Source organism: Plecotus auritus, assembly GCF_963455305.1.
Source record: "Plecotus auritus genome assembly, chromosome: 3".
NCBI lineage: Eukaryota > Metazoa > Chordata > Mammalia > Chiroptera > Vespertilionidae > Plecotus > Plecotus auritus.
Window position 1 is genome coordinate 124,237,269 of NC_137772.1, and position 23,355 is coordinate 124,260,623.

At 44.2% G+C, this 23,355-nt stretch overlaps 1 protein-coding gene across 8 annotated transcripts in view; it reads right to left on the reverse strand.

Moving 5' to 3' along the window:
* MTUS2 (microtubule associated scaffold protein 2) overlaps window positions 1-23,355 on the reverse strand; it is a 611,667-nt gene that overhangs the window by 407,633 nt on the left and 180,679 nt on the right. For 6 of the 8 annotated variants that reach the window (XM_080658484.1, XM_080658485.1, XM_080658487.1 and 3 more), the window contains one exon: window positions 15,354-15,464. The exons of the other annotated variants lie outside the window; for them this stretch is intronic. The gene's annotated coding sequence lies outside the window, so the exon portion shown is untranslated. The remainder of the gene's footprint in view (window positions 1-15,353; window positions 15,465-23,355) is intronic. 8 annotated transcript variants of the gene reach the window in all.

Here is a 23,355-nt window from a genome sequence, read left to right on the forward strand (position 1 = left end):
ACTGATAAAACAGAAGCAGTAATAAAAAAAACAAAAAACAAAACAAAACAAAAAAAACAACCTCTTACCAAACAAAAGCCCAGACCCAGATGGCTTCACAGGGGAGTTTTTCCAAACATTCAAAGAACTAACACCTATACTCCTCAAACTATTTCAGAAAACAGAAAATCCAAGAGGAAGGAACACTTCCAAACTCTTTTTATGAGGCCAGCATTATCCTAATTCCAAAACCAGATAAAGATACTGTGAAGAAAGAGAATTACAGGCCAATATCCCTGATGAACATAGATGCTAAAATCCTCAACAAAATATTAGCAAATCACATCCAGCAATATATTAAAAAGATCATACACCACGATCAAGTGAGATTTATTCCAGGGAAGCAAGGCTGGTACAATTTTCACAAATCAATGAACATGATACATCACATAAACAAACTGAAAGACAAAAATCACATGATCATATCAATAGATGCAGAGAAAGCATTCAAGAAAATCCAAAACTCATTTTTAATAAAAACTCTCAGCAAAGTTGGAATAGAGGTAGCATATCTCAACATGATAAAGGCCATATATGATAAACCTACAGCCAATATCATACTCAATGGGCAAAAACTACAACTATTTCCCCTAAGAACAGAAGCAAGACAGGGATGCCCACTCTCACCACTCCTGTTCAACATAGTACTGGAAGTGCTAACCACAGCGATCAGACAAGAAGAAGAAATAAAAGGCATCCAAATTGGAAAAGAAGAAGTAAAATGTCATTATTTGCAGATGACATGATATTGTACACAGAAAACCCCAAAGATTCCATAAAAAAACTGCTAGATTTAATAAATGAATTCAGCAATGTAGCAGGATAAAAAATTAATAACCAGAAATCTATGGCTTTTTTATACACCAACTAGAGGCCCAGTGGGGAGCGGGCCTAAGCCGTTAGTCGGACAATGTTAGCGCTTCCGTGGAAGTGGGAGAGGCTCCTGCCACCACTGTTGCACTGGCCAGCCAAGAGCCAGCTTCTGGCTGAGTGGCACTCCCCCTATGGAAGTGCACTGACCACCAGGGGGCAGCTCCTGCATTGAGCATCTGCCCCCTGGTGGTCAGTATGTGTCATAGCGACTGGTTATTCCTGATCGTTCCGCCATTAGGGTCAATTTGCATATTACCCTTTTATTATATAGGATAATGAACTCACAGAAAGAGAAACTAAACAAACAATCCCATTTACCATTGCACCAAAAAAATTAAGATACTTAGGAATAAACTTAACTTAGGATGTAAAAGACCTATACTCAGAAAACTACAGGACGTTGAAAAAATAGATAGAAAATGACATAAACAAATGGAAGAATATACCATGTTCATGGATTAGTAGAATCAACATCATTAAAATGTCCATACTACCCATAGCAATCTATAAATTTAATGCAATCCCCATGAAGATACCAATGGAATATTCACAGACCTAGAACAAACTCTCCAAAAATTCATCTGGAATAAAAAAAGACCCCAGATATCTACAGCAATCCTGAGAAAGAAGAACAAAGTTGGAGGGATCACAATACCAGATATCAAACTATATTACAAAGCCACTGTTCTCATAACTGCCTGGTATTGGCAGAATAGACATATAGACCAATGGAACAGAATAGAGAACCCAGAAATCAACCCAAGCCATTATGCTCAATTAATATTGCAAAAGCATAAAATGGAGAAAAGATAGTCTCTACAATAAATGGTGTTGGAAAAATTGGACAGACGCATGCTAAAAAATGAAACCAGATCACCAACTTACAACATACACAAAAATAAACTCAAAATAGATAAAGGACTTAAACATAAGACGGAAAACAATTAAAATCTTAAAGGAATCCATAGGCAGCAAATATCAGACATATGTCGTAGAAATATCCCAGTACAGCTCCTAGGGCAATGGAAACTAAAGAGAAAATAAACAAATGGGACTATATCAAAATAAAAAGCTTCTGCATAGCAAAATAAGCCATCAACAAAACAACAAGAAAGCCCACTGCATAGGAGAACATATTTGCCAATGTTATCTCCAATAAGGGTTTAATCTCCAAAATTTACAGGGAACTCACACAACTTAACAAAAGGAAGATAAACAATCCAATGAAAAAATGGGCAAAGGACCTAAATAGACACTTTCTGAAAGAGGACATAAAGAAAGCCGAGAGACATATGAAAACATGCTCAAAGTCACTAATCATCCGAGAGATGCATATCAAAGCAATAATAAGGTACCATCTCACACCTGTCAGAATGGCTATCATCAACAAATCAACAAACAACAAGTGCTGGCAAGGATGTGGAGAAAAGGGAACCCTCTTGCAGTGCTGGGGGGAATGCAGACTGGTGCAAGCACTATATCGAGTTTACTCAAAAAATTAAAAATGCATCTCCCATTTGACCCAATAATCCCACTTCTAGGAATATATCCCAAGAAATCAGAAACACCAATCAGAAAGATATGTGCACCCCTATGTTCACAGCAGCACAATTTACAATAGCTAAGATTTGGAAACAGCCTAAGTGCCCATCAGCAGATGAGTGGATTAGAAAACTGTGGTACATCTACACAATGGAATACTATGCTGCTATAAAAAAGAAGGAACTCTTACCATTTGCAACAGCATGGATAGAACTGGAGAGCATCATGCTAAGTGAATTAAGCCAGTTGGAGAAAGATAAATATCACATGCTCTCACTCATTTGTGGAATATAATGAACAACATAAACTGATGAACAAAAATAGAGCCAGAGAAAAAAATATTTTAGAATATAATAGAAGTAATCCTGTTATTTGCAAAGTTTTAATATTTCCTACAACTTTTGTGATATCATACTATGTTAGTACAGTTTTGGTAATATTATTATACTTAAAATCCTTTTTATTCTTGAAATATTAATGTTTACCACATGTAATATTATTATATTTTAAATCGTTTTTCTTGAATTGGTGCTTATTGCATGTAACATTATTATATTTTAAATCATTTTTCTTGAGATATAAGGTTTATTAGATGTAACATTATTATATTTAAGATAATGTTTCTTGAAATATTAAAAAAGATAAAAAATAAAGGCCAGAATTGAGGAAAGGGTTTGCCTAATATATAAATAAGCATTTCATTCATAAATGTGCTACACAGAGATTGCTGTAGGGCAAGACTTTCAAACTGGAACCAATTTAGTGATTCTTGACTTACATATTTTAAAGTGAGACAGCACTAAAAAAAAGATCAGTTTATCACATTTCTATGGATAAGTAATGTTTCCTAAAATCTTTTTTAGTTAAGAGTACATGTGCATGTGTGTGTGTGTGCACATGTGTGCATGCACACTTGCATGCACGGGCATGTGCATACATGTATATCCTTCCTGGTCACAGATGAAAATGTTCTGTACCACTGACATAGGGATGTCTGTCATTGTTTTTAGCTTCCAGGAACCAAACCAATTTCATATTTGGGGTAATTCTCAATGCTGTCTTAGGGGCGGCAGGTAATCTCCACCTCAATATAAAAGCAAAAAGGAGGAAAGCTCCCTGTCCTCCCTTCCCCTAGGAAAGTGAACCGGGATTGGTCAAACAAATGCTCTCATTTGGGGCATTGAATCTCCAGCAAATGACACAGACTACAATGATGGGGAGATGAGATGATGGTGACATGAGCTGTGAGAAGGCCTCTGTGTGCAGCAGCTGCAGCAGCTGTAGCCAGCAGCGGAGGCTGTGCCTGGGGCAAAAGGAGGGGCCAGTGAGAGCACCCTTCCTCCCTGCTCCTGCTGCTGGTGCTCCCAGCTCTTGCCCATTGCCCAGGCATTGCCTACAGCCTTTCTTTCTGATCAAAGTCATCAGAGTGAAACAGTTTCTCTTGCTCACAACCAAGAATCTTGAATTATACAAATGCCATGATAAGGAGTTTGGCCTCTGCTCTGTAGGATATTGAAAGCCTTGCATAATATTAAACAAGGAGAATGACATCAGGTTATGCAGTCGTATAAAAACTGGATTGGACACAGAAACAATGGGGCAGAAGAGCCGTTGACCCAGACCATGCAAAAGATGTTAAAGTAGGACAAAGAGTGTTAAAGAGAAATCCCATTAGCACCTCCTGCACGAACTCCACTGGAGAGGGCAGAAGCATGTGACAGAGTATGGCTGTTTGTTAAATTAAAGAAATTTAAAGAAAAAAATCCCTCTCCATCCCAATTGTTATAGCAAAGCTGTTGCTTTGGGTCCAACTTGGGGAGTGAACTTCCAGTGCATTACTCTTCTTAGGCTGCTTTTAGTTATTTACAATTTGGTAGGGAAATGCTCACAGCAGGATCAATGCACAATGGACCCAATCTTTAAATATCTCACTGACTCGAATGACACTTTGTGGATTTATCCACAGCTAAGTTCAGTGACAGTTACTATCTGGCCTCACTGAGGAATTAAGTGTTCCACGTAAGCTAATTTTCTAGCACCTGAAGCATATCCAAGATTTGCTGCAATAAAAGTTTGAATTATGTTAACAGACAGCTTGCGAAACATATCCTATATTATAAAGAGCTAACATGCAAATGGTTGTCATGCCCTCACGCCGTCACACCATAACGGCTCAGACACTCAACACTGGGGAGAGAGGAATGGGGACCAGCCAGGCACAAATGAGCTCATGAGAGAGGAATGGGGACCAGCCAGGCTGCGGCCCCTGAGAGGGACAAGCTGCATGCCCCATGGTCCCAGGCTCCAGCAGCTTTGCCTGCGCCTGCGGCCCGGCCCAGGAGAGGGACAAGCCGCACGCCCTGCAGTCCCAGGTGCCAGCAGCTGTGCCTGTGCCTGTGGCCCAGGAGAAGGACAAGCCGCCCACCCCATGGGTCCCGGGCACCAGCAACTGGGGTGCAGCCTGGGAGAGGGACAAGCCGCCCACCCCACAGTCCCGGGAGCCAGTAGCTGCACCTGTGCTTGCGGCCCGGGAGAGGGATAAGCCGCATGCTCCTCAGTCCCCATGGTCCCAGGTGCCAGCAGCTGTGCTTGTGGCCTGGGAGAGACTCAAGCCACCCTCCCCACAGTCCCAGGTGCCTGCGGCTGCAGCCCAGGTGAAGCCGCCCACCATGGTCCCCTGTGGCTGAGGCTGGCCCAGACAAAGCTGGCCTGAGTCCTGGGTGCCTGTGGACAGCCAGACGGAGGGAAGCCCAGGTCCTGGGTGCCTGTGACCAGCCGAAGGAGGGAATCCTGGGTCCCGGGTGCGGGGCAAGGCAGAGGCAGTTAGGAGTGATCAGACCAGCAGGGGAACAATTAGGGGTGATCAGGCCGGCAGGCGAGTAGTTAGGAACCAGAGGTCCCAGATTGCAAGAGGCTGTTGTACATCCCCCAAGGGGTATCGGATTGGAGAGGGTGCAGGCCAAGCTTAGGGAACCCCACCCTTTCACGAATTTTGTGCACTGGGCCTCTAGTTGTATAATAATATCCTACTTTCTTAAACAATGCATCATAAATAATTTAATACAGTATTTCCCTGTTGAGTCGTGTTGATCACTTTGAATGAACATTAGTCATTGGACTAATGCTATAATATAGTCATGGTCTTAAGGATTAATTAACACGTTAAGCACTATGTCAGTCACCAATGACTGACACTATACTTTCTGTCTGGAAGACAAAACAGGCTGGGTGATTAACATGTTAATAGTGTTTACAGATCTCCTTGCTAAACTATTGACTCAAATACAACTGTATTGGAATCCTGGTGTCTCCTTTTTACTTTAATTTTCTTGCATCTTTCCTACTATTAATTAAATATTATATCTTGCTGTCACTTCTGCTTCAAAATATAACTTTTCCAGTTTTGTTATCAGGTGAAACCACATTGCAATATACAGTATATTACAATTATCTATAAAGCAAAAAGTATGCAAATAAATGGGTACATAGCCTACTGATTACGGCGTGGGCATAAGACTCCAACAAAGGGCAGGAAACTTACACTGTGCACTGTGTGGAATCTGTGTAGCCTACTCTCTAGAAATTGTTCCTGGGTTTGTCCTGTTAAGGACAGCCGAGGATGCCAAAGGAGCGTTGTCAGTGTGATTCGTGGTTTGTGACAGTAAGGGCGGTACATGTCCCCCAGCAGTTTACTTTATGTCTCCACTGTATTAGTTTCATTTTGCTTGTGTAACAAAATACCACAACTTAATGGCTTAAAACAACAAAAGTTTATTACTTTGCAGTTCTGGAGGTCAGAGTCCAAACTGGGTTGTATGGGCTAAAATCAAGGAGTTAAAAGAGCTGCTTTCCTTCTGGGGTCACTAAAATCTGGAAAATAGATTTCAGAAAATGTACAGAAGCCACCTGCACCTTTTGGCTGGTGGCCCCGTCCTCCATCTTCAAAGCACATCGCTCTGACCTCTGCTTCGGTCATCATAGATCCTTCTCTGACTCTGCCCTGCCTGCCTCCCTCTCACAGGGACCCTCGTGAGTACACAGGGCCCACCTGGACACTCCAGAACAATCTCCCCATCTAAAGATCCTTAACTTCATCACATCTGCAGAGTCCCTTTTTCCATGTGAGGTAACCTATTCGCAGGTTCTTGGGATTAGGACATGGTCATCTTTGGGGCCATTATTCTGTCTACCACACTCATAGAGATGTTGGAGAGATCTCAAATATAACACATACAAAACTGAGCTGCTGGTCTTCCCACCCAGGCCCACCACCTCTGTCCAAACCCATTCCACCTACAGTCCACCTGCATTCCGGGCAACAGCAAGTCCATCCTTCCAGTTGCTCAGGGCTAATAACTTGCAGTCGCCTCTGTCATCAAGTTTTGTCAGGCATCCATTCAAAAACAGACCCAGCATCTGACTACCTCTCCCCACCTCCACAGCTACCACCAGTCCAAGCTACCATTTCTCTCAGTGGGACCCCTGGATGTCTTGCCTGGTCCCCAGATCCCACCCCACCATCTATTCTCAACCCTGCAGCCAGAGGGAGACTTCAAATACGAATTAGCTCCTGTCACTGCTCTCTTTAAACCTCCCAGTGCCTTTCCATTTCACTCAGAGTAACAGCCAAAGTCTTTGGACAGGTATCCCAGGAAGAAAGAAAAGCATGGGCAAAGCTCAGAGGTGAGATGCGCAGTTTTCAGGACTGAAAGCCGTTCTGTGTGGCCTGAGCAAGGACTATGAGAGGGATGAGAGCAAGACTCTGGTACCCGTGGTTAGTGGCCCGACCCTATCCCTGAGCCATGGGAAGCTGTAGTGGGTGTTCAGTGGAGCCGAGCACACAGGTCCAGAAGGTGGCTCAGGCTGCAGTCTGAGATGGGACAGAACGGAGCAGGAGGAAAGGAGGGAGGCTACTGGAGGAGCGCAGCAGGAGGAGATGGTGGCAGCAGAGAAAAGGGGGACTGGGCAGGTTCATTTGGGAGATCAACTGGCAAAATTTGGTAGTGGCTCAGATTTGCAGTCAAGGATGACCCTGGGTCCTGACTTGAGAGAATGGGTATCCCAGGTGGCGGGAAACTAAAGGGGGGGTGGGCACTCTGAGAGCACATATGGAAGACATTCATGTCACAATGCTGGATGGTGACTGTCCACATGGAATCTGGTGATGAGAGATACTGGATAGAAATGTATATTTAGAAATCTTCAGTTTGCAAATGGTTATTTAAACCATGAAATTAGATTATAAAACAAACAAAGCCCATCCAGGCTGAGCATATAGAAGGGGGAAAAAGGAGGGCTCAGGACTGAATCCTTTAAGGCAGTGGTTCTCAACCTTTCTAATGCCGCGACCCTTTAATACAGTTCCTCATGTTGTGGTGACCCCCAACCATAAAATTATTTTCGTTGCTACTTCATAACTGTAATTTTGCTACTGTTATAAATCGTAATGTAAATATCTGTGTTTTCCGATGGTCTTGGGTGACCCTGCTAGCGGTTCTCAACCTGTAGGTCGCGACCCACAGGTTGAGAACCGTTGCTGTACAGCCTAAGACCATCGGAAAACACAGATATTTACATTGGGGGTCACCACACATGAGGAACTGTATTAAAGGGTTGCAGCATTAGAAAGGTTGAGAACCACTGCTGTAAGGGGAGGAGAAACCCTCAAAGGAGAATCAGAAAGAGCCACAGGCTGGTTAGGAACACACATAGCAGGTGTTGTGGACAGACTGCAGGAGAGTCCAGCACTTGTGGGAGGAGTGTTGCCACGGCAGATGCTGTTGATGAGCTCAGCAGACCAGGCTTGATGTGCTGCACTGGCTTCAGTGGGGAGGAAGTTGTGAGGGTCTGACCAGCAGTTTCATTGGAGCTCCAGACAGCAGCGGCCCTGGAATGAGAGCAAGTGTGGCTGGGCCAGCAGAGCGGGCCATCGGACAGTGTTAGAGGAAGAAGGGGGTCCCCCTTTTTGCCTCTTCAGGTCTTCCCTCATTTCTTCTTTATTTGCTTCTAAGGAGTCAAAGCTATCCCTGGTACAGTTCTGATGGGAAGAAGGTATCAAGGAGAAAATAGGAGGTTGTCAATGTGGGAAGTCTCTGAGAAGGGAAGAGAACATGGGAACCAGAACACAGGTGGACAAAGTAACCTTTGGGTCTCTACTCAAGTGCCACCTTGTCAGAAAGCCATTTCCCGATGCTGTCAAAACACCTCACCCATTTCTGTACGAGGCACTGGGAATAAAATGGAAAATAAGATGGCACCCCTACCCTCAAGGAGCACCGGCCACTGGGTGGGTGAAGACCATAACCAAGTAACCCTGACATTTCACAGACCCTGTAATCAGAGCCCTGCTGGGGTAGTGTGGGATGCTGATAAAAACAGCCAGGACTAGAGTCTTCCAAAGGCCCAAGGGACGAGAGGGACAGCCAAATGGAGTCCTAGCAATGTCCAGGCATAGGCCAAGCTGTGGGTATGGCTGTGAACTACATACCCACAATTATCTAAACCAGGCGTCCTCAAACTACGGCCCGCAGGCCACATGTGGCCTGCCGAAGACATTTATCTGGCCCGCCGGGTGCCGCTGCCTGTCCTGCTTAGCAGCGGACTCGTCCCGGGCCCGCAGTGTGCATAGGAATTTGTTCATAGTTTTTTTTTAAACTATAGTTCAGCCCTCCAACGGTCTGAGGGACAGTGAACTGGCCCCCTGTTTAAAAAGTTTTAAACTAATAAAAGGGTAATATGCTAATTAGACCAGACATCTTCCAGACGTCCTTCTGGACAAAGCCACAGTGGCGGGGGCCAAGGCAGAGGCTGTTAGGGGCGATCAGGCTGGCATGGGAGAGCAGTTAGGGGTGATCAGGCCAGCAGGGGAGCAGTTATGGGGTGATCAGGCTGGCAGGCAGAGGTGGTTAGGGGTGATCAGTCAGGCAGGCAGGGGAGTGGTTAGGAGCCAGCAGTCCCAGATTGCGAGAGGCATGTCCGACTGTTGGTTTAAGCCGGCAGTTGGACATCCCCCAAGGGGTCCCGGATTGGAGAGGGTGCAGGCCGGGTTGAGGGGACCCCCCCAACCCCGTGCATGAATTTCATGCACTGGACCTCTAGTACAAATATAAGAAATGTTTTTAGCACCTTTCTGGCAAGGTGGCAGGTATAGAACCTGTCTGCAATTTTCAGTGTTTCTGCCATCAGCGCCCAGCCGTCAATGCTCCCTGTGCTCAGGAGTGGCTCTGTGCTCCCCATGTTACAAGAGGCCTGTGACTCTGAGGAGAGTGAGAGACACTTGCTTTCCTGCTTTTGTTCCCAAATCCTTAGACCCATGGAGGAAAAGGGGGATTTCAGGTGAGAGGAGGAATTCCCGTGAGAACTACAGAGAAGGGGAAATTGAAAGATCTCCCCATAGTAAATTTCCTGAGCAGGAATGGAGAGAGGGCCCCGGTTCCTAGTGGCAGTCAGGCTAACCCTGGCCACGTCACAGACAGAAGAGCCTGGGGCCAGGTGGGGCTGGACTCCCAGGCTACACAGGTTCTCAGTGCAGAAGAGACTCTGTGGTATCTTATAGGTAATTGCTGTGGACCTGAGAGCCATGACCTAAGCGATGTCCCCCCTGTCTGGGTGCTGCTTCCAACCCCAGGACCTCTGCACAAAAGGGAAAGAGCGAAGAGCTATAAAACATAACTAAGATTGAATCTCCAGCCCAGAGCAAGAGAAACAAACAGAGACAACACATTCATTAATTAAGCAAAGCATGTGTCCAGCCTGCACAGGGCAGCACAGGCCAGGGTAACACACACGCATCTCCACAGTGTCATGCACCTACTCTCCTATGTGACCAACAGCAGCACGGAACCTAACTGAACAAGTTAACATAGCTGCAGTCTTAAGTAAACCAAAAGCTAATTTTTCAAAATCTAGCCCCTTACATTAAACTTGCACCAGCCTACCTGCTGACAGGTAGCCAAGCTCTCTCATTTTATCTTACTCCTCCGCCCACCAGCAGCCAGAATCATCACTTAAATATGTAAATGTGATCATGTCACTTCTCTAAGGGAGCTAAGGGCTCCCTTTTGCCCACACAGCATTCTGGAGTAACCTTAAAGTCCTTCACCAGCCACAGTTTCACTTGCAATGTCACACCAACACCCATTCTCCCAGATGGACCTTCTACATCACACTCTATGCATATACAGCTCCTTTCAAGTCCCAGGCCTCTGACATCTCCCCTGCCTGGAACACCTCATGCCCCCGGCCCACCTTGCACCCAGCACAGAGCGGTTAGTCAATGCATGTCCACTGAACGAATTGTTCAGTGAAGCCCCCCAGTGAGTTCATGGTGCCTCTCAGGCAGAAGGTCCTGGTGTTCCCCTGCCACACAAACCCCTTGTTAGCACGGAGGGTGGGGACAGAGGACACAGGTGCATGGGCCAGTTCTGCCCTGCCAAGGCGTTTTATTTGACCCTCATGATATAACGGTTTAAATTCGTTATCAACAAGCACAAATCTATCTTCTAGACTATAGACTAAAGAGGCAATCTGACATCGATGGCCCAGAAGCCCTTTTTAGGAGTACTCAATCCCCAGTCCACCTGTCCTCACTCCTCTACTGTCACCCAAACAGAAGGTGAGTCCTTGTCCTGCCAGATAGCCTCACCCACTTGGACCCCCTGTCTGGCCCCTCTGGGCATCCAAATAGAGGCCTGTGGAGCAGCAGAACCAACCCACAACACATGGTGACCCAAATTCATTGACTCTTCCGTGTCCATCACCAACAAATTGAATCCAAGCCTTTTCGGACCCTGTGATCCTCACCCCAGGCACACTTCTTAGAGTTTGCTGGGGGATGTCTTCCCGGGTGCAGGAAGCTGGAGACGGGCTCTGTTAATGAAGCCAGTGTATAAAAAAATTCTTAGCTGTGTACCTGAATTCCATGTGCTTACCTAAAATTTCCTCATATGTTTACCCCTCTATCTCAGCCTCATTTTCATCAGCTTCTTTCTCTGCTTAGCTCTTAGGCAAGATGAAAATTCATCCCCACAGATCCCATTAGCATGTGATTTTCCTGTGGCTGCCTAGCTCCCCTGCTGCTTCTCAGACCAACAGCTGACCCAGCATGCAAATCGCAGCTCCTGCTCTCTCCCAGTTCCCTCCAGAACTAGATAACGTGCCCGGCGGAGCATCTTAAATTACCGGGAATCAATATACATTGACCTCGGCAGATGCGGCTCAGCCAATGGAACTGTTGACAAGAAAGCATTTGCATCTCTTGATGAGAATCTGGTCCAAAACCAATTGAGTCAAAGTACTGCAGAGCTGTCCCACAAACAATGGCTTCTGATTCCAAGGAAAGCCGATTGAGCATCATCTGTATGCTGTAGAGGGGCTTGTTCTCCTATTAAACTAATATTTTAGGCCAGAACTTATATTACTTTAAACTACATTCAGTTTAGGGGGGGAAAATGCAACTTCATTTGCCCCCTGAATTATTCAAAGCCTCCTCTAATATTTAGAACACATAAATACACTTCCTTTAATAAAAATGCTCCCGGCCAAACGCCTCAGGTCTCTGTGTACTCCTAATGTGCCTCTTTGAATACCTGACAATGAATGGACTTTTAAATGTTTTGTTCTAAAAGAGGTAATTATACTTTTGAAATAAATGTTCCTAATTCATAAATACTTTGGACTTGTCACTAAAAGCTTTGTTGGTGGCTGTATATATTTAATGTTTTAGATTTGCAGAGACACGAAGGTATGTGGTGATGTGGCTGGTGGTGCACAAATATTCCCCCTCACAGCTGGAGGAGTGAGGAAGAGCTAGGCTTGTGGCTGGACATCAGGAAAGCCTCTGCACCTCCTGCCGCAGCTGCCTGGAGCCCTGATCTCAAACACAGCCTGCATGCACCCTCACTTTTGTCCCTCCAGAAGCTGAGGCTTTCCTGCACCTGGTCCTTGTGCCCCTCTTTCCTGTCTCTTCAGGGTCTCATCCTCCCATTATTTCAGTGCTCTCAACATTGGTTGCACACTGGGATCACCTGCTCACTTTAAACGTTACTGATGGCTGGGTCCCCTCCAGGACATTCTAACTTCATGTTCTGGGAGTCATGGCCTGGTCTTTAGGACTCTTCTGTTCTGCCAAGATAGAACTCTGTCCCCCCAGTCCACAAGTCACACACAGTCTCTGTGCCAAAATGGCCCAGAGATATGTGTGTGCATGCACGTGTGTGTGTGTTGGTGGATGAAGGTTAAAATACACAGAACGTAAGAGTTACCATTTTAAGTGACATCATCTATGAAATATATGTTCTGCATGGAAAGAGCACTCATGTTATTTTAAAATTGTTCAGGGACATTTCACATAAAATCCATATGTCTGGAATCTGGCAACAGATCGTTTACATGTCCTCCCAGCAACCGTCAGCTTCCCCTTCGGCATGTGTGTCAGAGCTGCCAGGCGTCCCCACTGCTCCCCGCAAGTTGCTCCCAGCCTGGTTCTGAAAACGTCCTGTGTCTTTTGATCTCTTTCTAGCTACCGCCTCTGTCTCTCTCTGTTCACTCCCTAGGCTCCCATTCACTGTTCAAAGCCCTGCCATCCAGCTGTTTCCCTCCCCCTGCACTGAGTCTTCCTGACAACGATCAACAACCTCCACCCACCAAATCCTAGGGACCCATGCCATTGGCCCTGATTCCTAGCACCGCACTGATTAGTCTCAGATACTGCATCCTTCTGGAACTCCAGGTGTTTCTCTCCTCACTTTCTGGCCTTTCCTCTTCCTTGTCACCCAAGGTTCCCTCCTTGGCCCACCGCAAGGCAAGACTCCCCGGGTGTCATGTCACAACCGGCTGCAGGCTGACAAGTCCAAACACAGAGGGTGGCTCAGGATCTCTAGGAGAGGCTGGAAGACTGGGTTTGAGTTCCCAGCCCTGTCATTATGAGCTGTGATCTTGGATCAGTGATTCAGCCTAAGCCCCAATGTCATCATCTACCAAACACTCTAGTACACGACAGAATGTGCACAAAGGTCTAGAGTAGAGCATCGCCGTCCAATAGAACTTCCTGTGATGATGGCATGTTCTACATCTGTGCTGCTCAATACGGAAGCCACTAGCTACATGTGGCTGCAGAAATGTGTTTAGTGTGACTGGAGGATTAAATTATAAACCTTATTAATGCTAATTAAATAAATGGGGGGGCAATCTTTTGCTCTATCCAGGCCTTCAACTGACTGGGTGAGGCCACCTACATAAGAGAGGGACTCTGCTTCACTCAGCGTCCACCAACTTAGATGTTAATTTCATCCAACAGCACCCTCACAGAAACACCCAGAGTGCTTGGCCAAGCATTTGGGCACCATGGCCCAGTCAAGATGCAAAAAATAAACATCACAGAGGGCAAGTGACTTTACCATGGTCACTGAGATGAACAGAGGTAGGGAGTTCAAGATTAGCTTTAAAAATAGAATATAATTTCCTCCATTACTGAAAGTATTTTAAAACATAAGTAGCAAATTTTGATAAAAGCCTTTTATCTGGCATGAGAATAGGCAGCACTACCTATTATTAGTACTAGTATCTGTAATTATAACAATATAATACAACGTTAACATTTACGGAGTTATTAAGGACTATGCTCTGTGCTATCTGCTTTACATAGTGTATCACATCCAATTATCACAGCAAACCTATGACATTACTGTGTATTTTTGAAACTACTTTTGGTTATATTTTCAAAGAAATAAAACTTTGCATAGCATGCACGTATAACTAGACTCAAGGATGTATTTGGATTAGCATTTTTTTCTGTCTAAAAATCAAAACAATTATATTAGGCACCAATGGATATCTGGAAATACATCACTCTGACACCAAAGCACAGTACTCTGAGGTTGCTGGCATCAGTATCAACTATGAAAGGCAGACATAGGCATCAGCTTTTTGGAATCTTCTCTCATTCCAGGGCATTCCTCAGCCATTCCAAAATAAACCAAAGCTGCATATTTGCTAATCTGAGTTTATTCCATTATTTTAGACAGCATGGTCACTACCAAAGTCCACAAGCCCTTATCTACATTTCGGATACCAAGAGGTCTGAAAGCTGAAAGGTTGTTTTTATAATTTATTTAACAGCAAAACATTACCTAAACTGATATGAAGCTATATATAGTTCTTTTTTAAACCCCCAGCTAGTGAGAATGTCCACATGTTTTATTTCAGAAATATTAATGTATTTTCTTGCAGGATACTGCCCCAGACCCTACTAGGAATGCCATGTTCTATAGAGTACAGGCATAATCTAGAAATCTGAAAAGTGTCAATTCCTGCACATGTTTGGCCCCAAGGGTCTTATAGAAAGCATTAAGGACCTACATATCCCCCTTTACAAATGAGGTCACCAAGGTTCCAAAAGAACCCAAATAAAGCTCACTAGATGTCAAAGCCAGGACAGGGGTTCCTGACCACTACGCCCCTCCACAGGCGATTGCAGAGTGAGCCACAAGCCCTCCGGAGCACTGGAAACCCCTGCATCTGTTCTGTGGGCCAGGGGTCATTAGTAGCACCACAAATACAAATGATTTGCTGAAATGCATGTTGTCTTACCAAAAACAAATACAGAACTATCATAAGACCCCTGTACTGATACTGTGTGTGTGTGTGAGGGGGGAACACAAAATTTCTCCCAAATGAAATGAAAGGAGGGCGTGAGGAATATATTTGGAGTCTCATTTTCCTCCAAGAGCTTCTGAATATGTTAACATTTACTGAGTTATTAAGGACGTTAACATTTACTGAATTATTTCAAAAATCACTGCCAATTCAGCACCCATCCCCTGACTTTGTCTTCTGAAGGTCTTTCCCTCCTGTCCACCTAAGCAGAATGCAGGTGCCATTCAGAATGCAGCACAGCTCACCTGATTACTGGGCCATTACCCACTCACGTGCATCCAGGAGCAGAAAGAGCCTTTGATGGGGAGCAGTGAAAAGGAAAGGCCAACCCTGTCGTCGCGTCCACGGAACACAGGCTGGAAGCGGGGAAAGACACAAAGAGGGTCAGAGGCCAGTCCGGCAAGAGAATGGAGAGAGAGGAAGAGAACCCAGAGCAAACCAAGAGAAGCCAACTGCTGACATTTTAGGGCGCCCATCGGCAACGAGCTGTGACTAAGGACACTGTGTCTAGGCACGGATGAAGCAGTCTCTCCGCCGTGGTCACGGCTGTTACACCGCTACCGCAGCATCGTTCACTGGTTCTGGAAGCTCTTCCCTTCTTATTCATTTCCTCGGTTGTAAATGCTTCCAATTAATAACTTGTCAGTGGCTCTAGACCAGCCGTGGGCAAACTATGGCCCGCGGGCCGGATCCGGCTGTTCTATCCGGTTCTCTTGCTCTCCTCTCTGCTCCTTTACTTTGAATTTATATTAGTTCACACAAACACTCCATCCATGCTTTTGTTCCGGCCCTCCGGTCCAGTTTAAGAACCCATTGTGGCCCTCGAGTCAAAAAGTTTGCCCACCCCTGCTCTTGACCCTCAGTGTCAAACCTGAGCAGGCACCAGGGTCTCCTGCAGGCTTGTTAAAACACAGGCTACCAGGCCCATGCAAGTTTCTGATTCCCGGGTCCTGGGCCGGGCTAGAGTCTGCATTTCTAACGAGCTGCCTGGTGGTGCTGCTGCTCCAGAAAAATGCTGAGCAGTGGAATTATGTGACTCGTATTTGTAATTTTAGATTTTCTGGTAGCCACCTTTTCAAAAGGTAAAATCCAACAGGTGAAAATAATTTAAATAATGTATTTTATTTCACCCAATATATTCAAAATGTTATTTCAACATATCAATATAAAATAACAAATGAGGAATTTGACATGTTTTTCATACTTCATCTTCAAAATCTGACATGCTCTTTACATTTACAGCAAATCTCAGTGTGGATGAGCCGCCCTTAAAGTACTTTGTGGCCACGCGTGGTTTCTGACTACATTGGAAGCACAGTGACAGAAGTCGGCCACTGCCTGGGAATAGCAATGTGTGTAGCAGTGGGGTTGTTTGAGCCCAGTGACAATCACCTGACAACAAGGCATTGGGGAAGGCTGGAGCCGTGGTCCTGCCAGGGCTCTACGTGACCTCACTGGATCTCCTTGGAACACACATCACAAAGAACACGAGATGGAGCCCGGACCTCATTCAGTGTGAGACAGGAGGGGACCTCATGAAGTTTGCAACGAGTGCTATCTAGTGCAGCCCATGGTTCTGCCCAGGTACTGGGGAGAGGACTATTATGGACAGAATAAGTGAGCTCTAATAGAGAAACTTTGCTAAACATACCACCAGGAGCTCAAGGAGGCCCACTGGGTAACCTGTGTAGCCAAGAGAGGCCCAGTCTGCTGGCTGCTTCCACCTCAGGTCCCAACACAGAGAAAATGAAGGGGGCCGTCCTGTCCTGGATGTCTTCTCGCCAGCAGTTCTAGACCCAGATCAGACCCCATGCTTCAGTGGCAAGACTCCCCACAGCAGCCACAGGGCCAGGACCCCAGCAGGAAAGCCCCCAGGACTCTACAGTTCACGAGACCCTCCTTGCGAAGGAGGCAGGGATGGAGAGGGTTTGAGTAGGACCAGGCATTCTAGAGAATGGAAAAGAACAAGTCTACCAGCAGATACTGACTGCTGGGTCCATTTGCAGACTCAGGTCTCTCTGCACACACTCTAGTCAATGAGAAGCACTCCCAGCAAAGCACACAGAGCTACAGCATGTTTGCCTTTGGTGGCCGAGACCCTGTGTGAACAAGACGTGAAAGAGATGTGCACAGATGTGGGCCCTGCCCTGGCCACTGCGGGTGCCCTCTTCACCACCACATGAGGGAGATGGTGGGTCACCCCACCCCAGTGCTGCTGGGAAGTCTGTTTGCTTTAGCTCATTGCCCTTGCATATTTTAAGATTATTTTTATGATAAAATGTACATAACATAAAACCATTTTAAGTATAGCTCAGTGGCATCAAGTATATTCACACTGTTGTGCAGCCATCACCACCATCCATCTCCAGAACTTTTCATCTTCCCAAACTGAACTCTGTCCCCATTCAACAGCAACTCTCCTTCCTCCTTCATACCCTCCAGCCCTGGCACCCATCATTCTACTCTCTGTGTCTATGAATTTGACTCTTCCAGGTACCTCATGTATGTGGAATCGTACACTGCTGGTCTTTTTGTGATTGGCTTAATTTACTTAAGTGTAATCATCTCAAGGCTTATCCACATTGTAGCATGTGACAGGATTCCCTTCCTTTTTAAAGCTGAATAATGTTCCATTGTATGTATAGACCACATTTTGTTTACCCATCCATATGTCAATGGACACTTGGTTGCTTCCACTTTGGCAACTGTGAATAATGATGCTATGAACATGGGTGTACACATATATGTTTGATTCCCTGTTTTGAGTTCTTAGGGGTATATACCCAGAAGTGTGATTGCTGAATTATATGGTGATTCTATTTTTAATTTTTTGAGGAACAGTCATACGTTCTCCACGGCAATTGCACCATTCCCACCAACAGTGCACAAAGGTTCCAATTTCTCCACATCCTCACCAACACTTGTTACTTTCTGTTTGTTTTTGTTTGTTTTATAAAACCATCCTAATGGATGTGGCATGGTATCTCATTGTGATGTGATTTCCCTAACAATTAGTGATGTTGAGCATTCCTGATTTTTACTCTTGACTGCTTCTGACTTTAGCATCTGCTCTCTAGTCTGGGCCCAGAGGATCGAACTTTTCTCATCTGTCTTCACTGTCTGCATGACCCTAGACTTCACTTATCTGTGGGACCTTTTGTTCTTTCCCTTTTAAATGTTCTAATTACTTGGAACAGACGCAGCAGAAATGTACCTTGTCCATCAACTGGCACCCTCTGGCACAGCCAAGATTGATTCAGTACCTACGAATTCCTTCCTTACCCCAAGAAGAAATGAGATTGAATTCTTAGGACATGCAAAGAAGGGCTGACCCTGGGAAGCAGCGGTGCCCTCCTCACAACCACCGGAGGGAGACTGCCTTGGCTGGCTTTCCCAGTCCTCCAGATAGGACAAAGAGCCAGAGCCATTAGTGCCCACTTGAGCCTTGCAGTGACACACAGTGAACCAGACTAGCCCCAGACTCCGACACTGGCATCTACAAGAGCCAAAGGCAGGCCAGACAAATGCTCACTGTGCCAGAGTTTCTTGAGGCAGGCTAGAAAAATGCAAGTGACACAAGTGGCCACAGGCAGGAGGCCCACTGGCAAGTGCCACTCAGGTCACACACACGTATTAGATTAGGCATGCCATCTTTCCCAAAGCTCAAGGGAAACAGTTCTGTGTGGGTTTACTTTTTTTTAAATTCTTGTTTGTTTTTTTAAATTAAGGTTAATTTACATACAGGAAAATGCACCCCTTCTAGGGTACAGTCTGTCAGTATGCATGTAACTACCACCACAGTCAAGACAGAACAGTCCCATCGCCTGCCAAGGTCTTCCCTGCTCCTTTCTAGTCACTCTCCCTGTAGCCCCAGTTCCTGGAAACCACTCATCTAGTTTCTAATTTCACCTTTTCCAAAATATCTTATGAATACAGTCATATAATATGTGGCCTTCTCAGACTGTTCATCAATGTGGTCCCATGTGTCAATAGTTTGTTCTCTCTGTTTTCTTTTTTAGATTGTGGTAAAATACACATAACAAAATTCACCATTTTAATCATGTTTACGTCTATAGTTCAGTTGCATTAAGAACATTCACATCACCCTAACCGGTTTGGCTTAGTAGACAGAGCATCGGCCTTCGGGCTCAAGGGTCCCAAGTTCGATTCCGGTCAAGGGCATGTACCTTGGTTGCGGGCACATCCCCAGTAGGGGGTGTGCAGGAGGCAGCTGATTGATGATTTTCTCTCATCGATGTTTCTCTCTCTCCCTCTCCCTTCCTCTCTGTAAAAAATCAATAAATGTATTTTAAAAAAAACAACATTCACATCATTGGTTACTTTCAAAGGCTGGCCTCATTAAATGATTACTATGTTTGAATCTTAATTTTATTGAAAGTCCCTTGAGAAAATGTGAGAGTTGACAGCACATTTGGTTGGCAAGACCATGAGTAAGTCAAGATAGATCCCAGATGTCCACACAGTCCTGGCTCTTGCCTGTTGCCCCAGTATGATTATTAATAGTCACTTTTACTTCTCAAAAGTGTCCTTGTTTGAACTATAAACCACTTGGCCACAGAGAAATTGTTTCTCTCAGACGTTTCTGGTGAGAGACCAAATTTTTTAAAAAATTTAAAATCCTATGGTCTATTAAATTACAAATGTCTGTCAAAATTACAAACACATTTACCTTAGACCCAACAATCCCATTTCTGAGATCTTTATCTTACAGATATATCTGCATGTGCAGGTACAATGTTATAGCAATGCTTATTAAATAAAAACATTAGCAACAACCCAAGTAGCCATCCACAGAAAGCTGGTTACATAAACTATGGTGTAGCTAACACCTTCAAAAGATTTACCATGTAATTCAGCTATAAAAAGGATGAAGAAGCTCTCTCTATCCTAATATGGAAAGAGCTCTAGGACATACACCATAAGTGAGGAAAACAAGGAAGAACTTATGTAGTGTGTAAGAAGCGGGGCGGGGGAGATATAAATTTGCATTTGTTTGCATATGCACAAAGAAACCCTCCCACAGATGCTGGCGGATATAGGGAAACTAAGGAGTCTATCTATGGGAGGAATGGGGGGGTTGGACGAAAATGAGAGGGGGGCAGTAAGCTCCTAATGTCATTTAAAATTTTTCAACAGTGTAAATGTATGACATGTTTAAAAATAAATAAATGTAAAAAAAGAAATAAATCAGGAGAAATGTTACTTGGGAAAAGAAATGCAAAGTTTAATGGCATAGACTCTTCATTTTAATCAATTTATTTCCAACATTCACAAAATCAATAAATTCACCTTTCAAAGACTGAACATACCCCAAACCACTCAACTACCTGGAAAGTGACTTCCTTTTAGAAATTCATCATATAGTTTGACTAGGTCTGATAAAGTTCCTTCTGATAATGAACTTTAAATTTAAACCTGTTGCCCAGCCAGTGTGGCTCAAAGGTTGAGTGTCCACGTAGAAACCAGGAGGTCATGGTTCAATTCCCAATCAAGGCACATGCCCAGGTTTCGGGCTCGATCCCAAGTAGGGGATGTGCAGGAGGCAGCTGATCAATGATTCTCTCTCATCATTGATGTTTCTATCTCTCTCTCCCTCTCCCTTTCTCTTTGAAACAAATAAAAATATATTTTAAAAAATTTAAGCCTATTACCACAAAATAAAAGGTGTGCCTCCCTCTCTAATTCTCTTTGGGAGCCACGTTCAATTCATTTGATGGAACAATGTATCTTGGCAAGTAGACTAATTTTAAAGCCAAAAAAAAAAAAAATTGTTCCAAATTCAAAACATTTCCTTAAACATTTCCTTTTGTGCATTAAATGTTAGCATGAAAATAATTTTTAGTAACATGAATGTTCTATGAAGTGATGAACACAACAGATTCCTTGATATTTTATAAGATCAAAACAAATAAGTATGTCTGGATGCAAAAGATAAGTATATTAATTTTCTGTGGCTACTGTTAGGAAAACCCACAAACTTAGAAACTTAAAAACACACACACACATTTTTTAAATATGTATTCTATATTGATTTTAGAGTGATAATAAGGGAGAAGTGGAGAGAGACAGAGAAACACCAATGTCAGAGGGAAACATTGATCCATCACCTTCTGCACACACTCTACCCAGGGATCAAACCAGCAAGCAACCCAGGCATGTGCTCTGACCAGGAATCAAACCAGTGACCCTTCATTGCACAAAATGTTGCCCAACCAACTGAGCCTCACACATATTTATTATCTCACAGTTCTGTAGGACTGTGTACTGGCTGCAGTCCTAGTGCAGCATGGCCCTGCTGAGTCCTCTGCCTAGACCAGTGGTCGGCAAACTGCGGCTCGCGAGTCACATGCGGCTCTTTGGCCCCTTGAGTTTTTAGCAAAGGCCAGCTTAGGAGTACCCTAATTAAGTTAATAACAATGTACCTACCTATATAGTTTAAATTTAAAAAATTTGGCTCTCAAAAGAAATTTCAATCGTTGTACTGTTGATATTTGGCTCTGTTGACTAATGAGCTTGCCAACCACTGGCCTAGACAATCCCATGCCTCTGAGGGGCTGAGTTCCTTGCTGGAAACCTGGAGAAGAATCAGCTCACCTGCTTGCTTATTGGCCAAATTCAATTCCTTGCAGCTGTAGGACTAAGGTCCCTCCTTCTCACTGGTTGTCTGGGGGCTGGTCTCTGTCCCCAGAGGCTGCCACAACCCTTTTCTTCCCAGGTGGCACACAGGCCTTCCATGCTTTACATTTCTGACTTCTGCTGCTGCATTTCTGACTCCACTGGAGAAAGTTCTATGCATTTCAGGATTTATGTGATTAGATTGGGCCCACCTGAATAATCTCCCTAATTTAAGACCCATAATTTTAATTACAGGATATCTTGGGGAACTAGATGCTTTCTGAGAGACTAAACTGAGAGCCTTATCCAAGCCTCCTACTCTTCCAGATTCCTTTTTCATTTTGAATCCACCTTGGACCTAATAGGACAAACCCCAAGATAGCCATAAAATTTAAAAAAAAAAAACCCTAAATTGATGGTGACTATGTTTTACCATTAAACTCTTCTACTAACTTCCAACTTTTTATTTCTAAATCTTGTACTCAAGAGAACTAAATCTCTTTTAAAAATAGAATTGTTTTCAGCTTAGAAAAATCAGTATATCTTTAAAAAATCCAGTGTATTCTAAAATTTTCATAATTTATTCTTTAAAATAGAAAGGGCCAGATAATGGCCTTTAGGATGAAAAGACATTATTAATTTTATATTATAAGTCTTACTTATAACAATGATTTTTGAAAAAGGACAGGGCAGCTCTAATTAGGCAGAAGTCTGGTTGTATTTAAAAATATAAATAAATAAGCTATATATATATATGTCTATATATCTGTACCATATGTCTATATGTGTATATATATATGTCAACTTGGCCATGAAGTCACACCTCTCAATTCAGAGTACTTAACAAAAGGTTTTATTTAAGTCTTCAATTATTGTTGGTCCTGTTACCTACTCAAAAACAGTCTCTCTCAATTAAGCTTCTTTCTAACCTTCAGTTCCTGGGATCCGGAGTCAACTAAATGCCCATTGGTGCTAGCACCTGGCAGTGTTGAGTGCAAAGTCTACCGAAGCTGTGGGGAGTAGGGGCAGGAGGGATTTTCCATCTTCTGAATGACTCAGGGACTGATGAGGGGGTTGCTTTCCACAGACCAAAGGAGAAGTTGTCAATTTGGAAAGGTCATATTAAGTAGAGTAAAATGAATAAAATATTCCTGGGTAGACCCCAGGAATGGAGACACCTGGCTGGCTGTCCTCCAGTGACCTCAGCTCTCAGAGCCTAATGATCTTTGCTATTATCCCTGGAAACTATCTGGGCAGATGGTGCGGGGTCCACATGCCAGTCATGAGAGGGGCAGTGACAGGCTAGAGAGCCTAGAATGGAGCCATTCAGCCCCTGGAGTGAAGGATGTGCTGCTGTCTACAAAATATATTATCGTGAGTCATTACACTCCACAGGACATGCATTCCTGTCATACTGTCTGAGTCCCTGTTTTAAAACAGATTGTAAACACGAGCTTTATATCAGAGTCATTTCTAATAAACAAGAGGATACACTTGATTGAGTTCCAAAATGAGAAAGACAAGCCCACAAGAATTCCAAAAGAATCAACACAAGCCCAGTGTCAATTTAAAAAGCCCAGTGTAATACTCCTACACCTTAACTAGGTCAAA